The sequence below is a fragment of the Chrysochloris asiatica genome, unplaced genomic scaffold (genome assembly GCF_000296735.1).
Source record: "Chrysochloris asiatica unplaced genomic scaffold, ChrAsi1.0 scaffold00044, whole genome shotgun sequence".
In the NCBI taxonomy this organism is placed as follows: domain Eukaryota; kingdom Metazoa; phylum Chordata; class Mammalia; order Afrosoricida; family Chrysochloridae; genus Chrysochloris; species Chrysochloris asiatica.
The window spans coordinates 13,654,584-13,661,492 of NW_006408562.1; positions in this window are offsets into that span (position 1 = coordinate 13,654,584).

Below are 6,909 nucleotides of genomic sequence, written 5' to 3' on the forward strand. Positions count from 1 at the left end.
ATGGCACGTTTGAGGGCTAGGCACTGCAATGCTTTGCCTAGCTTCTGAAAACTTTAACAGGGGATAAAGCCTATGATGGTTGATGGATCCCCATTGCCTTCTTGCCTGCATGGTTTCTGTTGAGAGATTCGAGCTTAATCTGACTTGCTTGCCTTTGTATTTTACACTTTTCTTTTCCCTAGCTACTTTCAGGATTCTGTCCTTTTCTTTGATTTTGGAAAGCTTGGTTATTACATGCCTTAGTGATTGTCTTTTAGGGTCTATCCTTCCTGGGGTTCGCTGAGCTTCTTGAATGCTTATCTTTTCACTTTTCAGGATGTTAGGAAACTTTTTTTCCAGAAGTTCCTGAACTATCTCTTCTTTGGATTTGTGTGATTCTTCCTGTTCTGGAATGCCGATTATTCTTAAGTTATTCCTCTTCCTGTTCTCCAACATGAATCTTGGGCCTTCTTCAGATTTTTTTATCCTTTTTTCTGCTTGTTCCTTTTTCTTAGTAGTGTTGAGAGATTTATCTTGTAGCTCACTAGTTCTGGCTTCCATCTCTTTGATTCTACTCCTTTGTCCTTTCAGTGTATTGTCCATTTCTGATATTCTATTATTAATGGTTTGGACCTTTTTCTGTAGGTTTTGAATTGTTTCCAATGCTGTATCTATCTTATTTAATTGTTCCTAAAGTGCTTTCCTGACTTCTTCCTTATTTTTCTCAACTACACTGTATAGTGTTTTGATACATTTTATAATCATTTCTCTGAATTCCTTCTCAGACATTTCCAAAGCCTGCTCATCTTCTAGTATGGAGTGTAGGTCTACTTCTAGCTCATTTTACCTCAGTCACTTTATCTTGTTTCTGGACATGTGCTGATATGGTCATCTGTTTCTGTTTTCTGGAACTATTCAGGAGTTATCTGTGGCCCTAATACTTATATGGGTGTGTATTTTGTTATTTTTTGTGCTTTCTGATTGCCTCCACGTAGATGTGATCAGGAGATGGGCTTCCCTTTTCACTCTTCTTCCTGAGAAATTTCAAAATGCCACTGTTGGTCATTGTGACATAACTCAGGATGTACTTTTCAGCCTATTTCCTTCTTAGTCTGCCTGTCCTGCTGCACAATCTCTGTTCAGGCCTTTTTCCTGGTGATAAACAGTTCAGGGCTGGCTGAGGCCGTTTTGCACTGCCATTTGGTTTTAAGTGGAAACTGTCACTTTAAATTTCTAGGAGATCTGTGTGCATGTGTAGTAGAACCATCTGGGGGTGCTGTGGTGTGTCCACTCGCTCAGGCACCCCCTCTAGTTACCCGAATGGAGGTGAACAGACAGTGAGAGACCAATGAACAGATACAAAAGATAAGAACGCCCACACCTTTATCTCTGAGGTTCTGTCAGGCATCTGTGGCTGCTCTGATCCTTCCCCTGCTCGGTGAAGCCCAAGATGGCAGTTCCGGGAGCAACTGAGGATCTTGGATTAGAAAGCAATGGATTTCTTGCTTCTGCTACAAATTCCACTAGCTGTAAGCCTTCCAACCTTCTAAATATTCCTTTATAAGTGGTTCAGAGTTCTGGGATCATCCCCTGAGCCTGCTTGGTGGTTATTCTGTGTTGCTGCTGATGGAGCTCATCACTGCTCTTCTACCTGATCCCCATCTTGTTTGTTCTGCCACCATCTCCATCACTTTCTTCCTCTTCCTCGTCTACCTCATTGTCAGCCTCCTGCTCCCCATTTTCATCATTAGTATTCCCATTCACACGTGCGTATCTTCCATTTTCTGTTTCCTTCACAACTTCCTTCTTCTCCTTTAAGTCCTTGGTGGTGATCTCGGAGCTGGTGTCCACAGCCGAGTCTGACATGGTGGGGCACGCAGGTGATCCCATACAGAGGATGACAAAGAGAGTGCGAGTTCAGGGACTCTGTCAAGAGAGCTGCTGGAGAGCAGCAGAGGTGGGTGCAGGGAGCAGGGAGCTGGACCAGGAAAAATGCAAAGATAGTTTTTCAGAGCAGCCAGTGGCTCAAGACAGATTTTGATATGTTCTTTTTGATGGTGGATGTGATGTCATTCCTCTTCAATTTGTCATTCCAGGCATAGTAAACCATGTGATTTTGAGATTGGAAATATCCAATACCCGTCTATTTCAGCTCACTAGGGTATTGAGGTATGCACTTCATTTCATTTTTGACAGTTTCCAATTTCTTAGATTCATACTTTGTGCATTCAATGTTCCAATTATTAATAGATGTTTGCAACTGTTTCTCTTCCTTTTTTATTGCATCCCATCAGTGCCTGAAGGTCCCATCAGTGCCTGAAGGTTTACTCTATTCACATTGTCACGGTCAACTCTGCTTTGAGAAAGCAGCTCTTCCCCAATCATAATTTGAGTGCCATCCAACATGAGGGGCTCATTTTCTGGTGCTCTTCTGACAATATTCTGGTGCTCTTCATCATGGTTCAATATTCAAATTCTGGTGCTACCTGACAGTGTTCCACTGCAATTCACAAGGTTTTCAGTGACTAAATCTTCGGAAATAGTCCAGCTCTCCTTCTTTATAGTTTGTCCTTGTCTGGAAGCTCTCCTGAGACCCCTCTATCACAGTGACCCTGCTGGTATTTAAAATACTGGTGACATAGCTTCCAGAACTATAGCAACACACAAACCACCACAGTATGACAAACTGATAGATGAGTGATGGGGGTTGAATAGAATCTCCTTCAAATTCATATCCTTTCCAGAATCTCAGAGTTTGAACTTATTTAAAAACAGAGTCATCATTTGTTGTTGTTGTTAAATGCCATTGAGTCAATTCAAAGTCATAGCTACCTTTACAGATATTTCAAGGAGCAGCTGTTGGGTATGAACTGCTGACCTTGTGGTTCCTAGACCAGTGCTTATCCTATAGCACCACACATAGCAGATGTAATTAATTAAGTTAAGATCAACTTAGAGTAGTGTGTGCCCTTAATCCAATATGTCAAATCTCCTCATAGGAAGATGACAGGGGCAGAGATTGGAGTAATGCCTCTACAAATGAGGCAATTCAAGTATTACTGTCAACACCAGACGCCAAGACAAAGGTATGGAAGAAATTGTCACTTAGAGTCTCAGAGAGAGCATGACCCTGCCAGCACCTAGAGTTTGAACTTCTAGCCCCCAGATCTGTGAAAGCATGCATTTCTGTTGTCTTAAGTCACCCAGGTTCTGGTAATTTGTTACATCAGTCCGAGGAAACCAGTATAGACTTTATCTGATTTTCTCCATATACTGGTCTGTGATATCTACAAGCAACCCAGGAATTAGGCAAAGTCTAGGACACCTTCATTAAGAATTAAGATAACCTTGCTCATCTCAAACTTTACTACTCTTCTGCTCAAATGTCACCGTCTCCAAAGGAAAATGTGCCTAAGGTTTTCAGTGGCTAATCCCGCCCGATGTTTTCAGTCTGTTCTTAGTCTGGAAGCTCTGCTGAAACCTGTCACCCATGGGTGGCCCTGCTGGTATTTGAAACACTGGTGACGTAGTTTCCAGAATCACAGCAGCTCACAGTCTACCACAGTATGACACACTAACAGACGAGTGTTGTGATAGGGTCACCATGAGTCAGAGTTGAGTCTATGGCACCAAACAACAACTACCAGAAGGAAAAGGAAGCACTCTGCTATTGATGGGTTTGCTGATCCATTCAAACTTTATATGGATGCCTCCTCCATTTCTTCTTCAAATGAAGTCCCATTGCACATAGTACTGGTCCTATTCCCTGCTGTGCTCTTTATTACCAGAGTAAATATTTGTAGTACAATCAGATCTTTGCTCTAAGATTAAGTTCAAAGGAGAACTACCCATCTGACAAATGAAAGTCCATGTTATTTTTTATTTCTTAGCTGCTCTTTGTTTAATAACACCCGATGCGGTGTTTTCTCTTCTAGGTTTATCAGTGTATACCGATAAACTCCCTTTTGATGATGGCTCCAGGAAGTCTTCTTCTCCTTGGGAAATAGCGCCATACATGCAGACAATGTAAAGACATTGACCTTATCATGCTGGAAGACTGCCTGCAATGCTTCGTGGAAATGCAGGCAAGCCTAGGTCTGGGATACCATAACGTTCACAGGGCTAACTACAGCCAGTCATGCTTGGCATCCTCGTATTCTAGAGGGAAAGGGGACATTGACTAAGTTTGACCTGCAGGAGTGAACACCCAGAGATCAAGGGGCATCCTGGAAGAAACATGATGAATCTTGAACTACAGAAGTGGTTCCCAGATAGACAAGAGCTGGTGTTTACCCCCCTCCAAGACTGAAACTCATAGGGAACACTGAGCAGGCATGTAAGCTTGCTGGTGCCCATGTTTGTCTACTGGTAAATGGAAGAGGGGGAAAGGCAGCAATGAAGAAATGGGCTGAGTTCAACCATGTTCCACAGACTCCTGTTGACCTGGAGATGAAAGAGTGAAGAGGAAGGGCTGCTTGGTCCAAAGTGTGGTGAGACCTGGGGACACCTGAGCCTATGAACAAGGACATAGCTTCAGAAGGCTAGGGCTGAGAGTGAAGCATCCAGCTGTGAGATGAGACTCACAAGAACACCCAAATTTTCAGATAGGATCCATTTGACCTAGCCTTGATGGCTTGATAATCAGGACTCGACTAGAGGAAGATTAAAAAAAAAAAAGACCAAAACAATTTTTGACAAAGGATACAAGGGTAAATTGCTACAATTTGATGAACTTGACCTATACTCATGGAGATAATAACTCTAAATACCAAAAGAGATGGAAGGAGTCTTCACATCAAATATCAATGCTAGCCCCTCTGTACGCAAGGTATAGAGGTACAGACAACTTATGCATTGGCTAACAAAAATGAGGGGGCGATAAAGGCACAAAGTGACTGGCTTACAAGGTTTCAAAGGGGAGTTTAGTTTAATAGTGTGTGGGGGAAGGAAGTGTTCCCACTGAATAGATTTCATCTTGTCTAGATGGGTCTGGTTAAGAGAGATAGGGATAAGATTCTTATAATTCAATAGTGAGTAATTGTTATTATGACTAATTGCAACCATCACAATTGTCAAGGAAGAGGTTTTGTAACAAAAATGGGAAAATAGTTAATCTTACAGTCCAGAAACAGAGGACTCTAGGACCAGCAGGGGAGAATAGTACAAGTGGAATGCTGGACCTTATCCAGAGAAGCAGCGACACCAGAGATGGAGGCAGGATGGGGACATGGAGAGATAGAGCAGCTGAGGACTCTAGATTCATGGGAACAGAGGGACTAAAAGCTGGCGGCTAGGAGGCAGACTTGCAGAATGTGCCCTTTGGTGGTGTAAATTATTATATATGCCTGAGTGTTTAAAAAAAGAGAGAGAGAGAGAGAGAGAGAGCTAAAGTGAATAGAGAGAAATACTGTTAGCTGATGGTACTTGGAGGGGATTATAATCATTGTAATGAAACAGGGTGTATTATTTGTTGAATGCAAAACTGATGATCTGCCCTGTAAACATGCACTCAATCCACAATAAAAATCTTAAAAAAAGAGAGAGAGAGAGAGAGCTGGTGTTTATTCATTGTTTCGTTCACATAACAAACGTTCCCTGAACACTTTCACCGTGGCAGTCACTCTGCTGGATGTGAATGAACATGAGTGAAGAAAACATACTTGAAGTGATGTGCCCCAGGGTGAGGCCACCCTTTGGCTCCTTGCTGTATAGGTTGCTGCTCCAGGCACAGATGGAGAAGTGTTGTAGTCAGCTCCAATAAGTAAGCTTTCCCTGCAAAACACTGTCCTCAGGCCCCAGAGAGCTTCCTGACACAACTGAACCACTGAACGCAAACCTCTGCTTTTGAAACCTGCTCTTAATGTGCAAAAGATCTTGACTCTTTCTGTTTGGGGATTTTTTCCCCCTTGATAAGACAATGATTAAGAACAGGAGCCTGACACTTTAAAGGAAAGGCTGCCCCCACTCTGTGCTTCAGAGATCATTTTCAAGAGCCTTTCATCTCATTAGGATGGATTTCTGTGACTGCTTGCCAAGGTCTCGGACATTTTTCCTAGTTAATGCTACCTTGATGGTCACCATCTTTCCCCCAAGTCCTACCCCTCTCCCCCACAAATATATCTTTCTTGCAGCTTTATCTCTTTGGCTCCAAGAAGTATGGGCTCTCCTTAAAGTCTTTATTCCTTTTGAATTTAGTGCTGTTTGCCTTCAGCAAAGAATTGTGCTGCTATTGCTTTTGAAAAGATTTATTGGAAAATTTTAAAAGTCAGCAGTTCCTGGTCTTGCTTTAAAAAAAAAAAAAAAAAAAAGGTTCTAGTCATTCATTTTATGATGAATTTTTTGCCTCGTCCTTTAAAGTTATTCATTTTATGATGAACTTTTTACCTCATCCTTTAAAATTGCCATTGTTTGCTCAAAAATGATTAGATTTTTGAAGGTCAGGAGGGCTAAGACTCAGAAAGAGTATGATTAATAACTTATCTTGGTCAGATCACTTCCTCTTTCTGAGAAATACTTAGAAATGCAATTCCTCCTTACTGTACTACTCCAGTGTTCTAGACAATATCTAAGGAGTGTGGGCTGGCAAGCTGCTGGGTCCCATGAATATGCTAGTCTACCTGTCACTCAGCAAATGTACTTTAGTCTGCAGCCACCTCTTCATCATGGAAAGCTTTGTGATCTGCACGTCGCCCTGGAGTTGTAGGCATGGCCCAAGTGTAACTTATTGACAAAAGTACCCCCCTTACCTTCATAGATTGGAGTCCCGGTGTGGTGTTGGGGGTTAATACACTGGACCACAAAGTTGATATGAACTGTAAGGTCAGTGGTTCAAGATCACCAGCCACTCCTTGCAAACCCCACACAGGGTTGCTATGGGTCAGAATGGAGTTGATGACACTTAACAATAACAACCTCATTGTTATTGTTGTT